Genomic DNA, 1687 nt, shown 5'->3' with positions numbered 1-1687 from the left:
CGGGCTCACTTCCGTCCTCCTGGGGTTGCTTAGCAACACCCTGTGCCTGCGAGCCGCTGAGAAGCCGGCGCCCCATTGGCCGAGATAGACCCCGCCCCCCTCTGAAATTTCGGCGCCTGGGGCCGCGCGCGCGGGGTAGGGGGCCGCGCCCTCCCCCCCCTCCTCTCCGAGGCGCGGGCCAGCGCCCTGGACAGGGCGGGGTCACAGCCCCCCCGCGCGGGCAGCGAACCCCGGCAGCGCGAGGAAGGTTAAAACGGTCACGCTGAGAGCGGAGAAACGAGGGAGGGATAGCTCAGGGGCTTGGGCATGGGCCTGCTAAACCCAGGCTCGTGAGCTCAAGCCTTGAGGGGGCCATTTAGGGAGCTGGGGCAAAAATTGGGGATTGGCCCTGCTGTGAGCCGGGGCTTGGCCTCCTGAGGTCCCTTCCAAGCCCGATAGCCCATGAGCCTCAGGGCACAGATAAAACATTAAATGAAACCACCTCGCCGCCGTGTGGTACCAGCGTCAAGCCCTTGTGTCTGAAGTCAGAGGTGGTGGCGGAGGAGCGAGCTCCAGCACTGGGCCTGAACGGATGCCGGGTGGGGGCTGAGCTTTTTTGGGTAGCACGAGGCTCCACCAAGGAATTACAGACCCCAGCGGGCTGGAAGGGACCTTGGGAAGGGAGCGCTCTCTCGCCCTCCTGCGCCAAGGCAGGACCAAGCACACCAAGACCGTCCCTGGCAGGCGTTTGTCCCACTTGCTCTTAACTCTTCCCCCCCAAGGCAGCAATTCCATAAACGCCCTTGGAAGCCTGTTCCAAAGCTTATAGGTAAAAAGGGTTTCCGGATGTCTAAATTTCCATTCCCTTGCTGCAGATTAAGCCCATTACTTTTTGTCCTACTTCCAGTGGAGTTAGAGAACAACGGATCACGGCCCTCCAGGTATTTGAAGACTGGTATTAGGTCCCCCTGCTCCCTCCCTCTTTTCTTCTCCGCACTAAACATGCCCAGTAGCTATTTTTAAAAACCCTTTCCTGATCGATCAGGTTTTCTAAACCTTTTATCACTTTTGTTGTTCTCCTCTGGACACTCTCCAATTTGTCCACATCCTTCCTGAAATGTGGTGCCCAGAACTGCACACCGTACTCCAGCTGGGGCCTCACCTGTGCCGAGTAGAGCAGGACAGTTATCTCACATACTACAGACCCGTTAATACACCCCAGAATATTAGCCTGTTCTGCAACCGCATCACATTGTTGACTCATATTCAATTTGAAGCGGTCTTCTAAGGTGTTTAGCTTTATTCACACCTAGGCCCTGGTCGCTTCTCCAACTCAGAAAGGAAAATTGATAGGGACTGCGCTTTCAAAAAATAAGTTATATAACTTCCAAATAATACGTAGTTTAAAACCTTTCCCTGGTTTCATAATATTTCATGGCATGCTCTTTTGTTCCTCCCACAAGACGTGAGCAATTTATTTTTTCTGTAATGTACCCTTTCCAAACCTTTACTAGCATCTGTTTCCTGGCTTTATGAGAAGTGAGAAATGTTTGCCCAGTGAAGAAAATTAGTTAAAAAACATTGTGTTCTAATTGCGTAAGTGTACAGAAGAGTCATCTTGAGGTGGTTAATGCACGTGTCTCCCCCCTCCCACCCCGGCTCCTTTTTTGCCTTCCTGCATTTCACATTTGGAGTTCTGAAGTTATTC

Source organism: Lepidochelys kempii, chromosome 3 (assembly GCF_965140285.1).
Source record: "Lepidochelys kempii isolate rLepKem1 chromosome 3, rLepKem1.hap1, whole genome shotgun sequence".
NCBI lineage: Eukaryota > Metazoa > Chordata > Testudines > Cheloniidae > Lepidochelys > Lepidochelys kempii.
Note: the sequence above shows the minus strand (reverse complement) of the source record.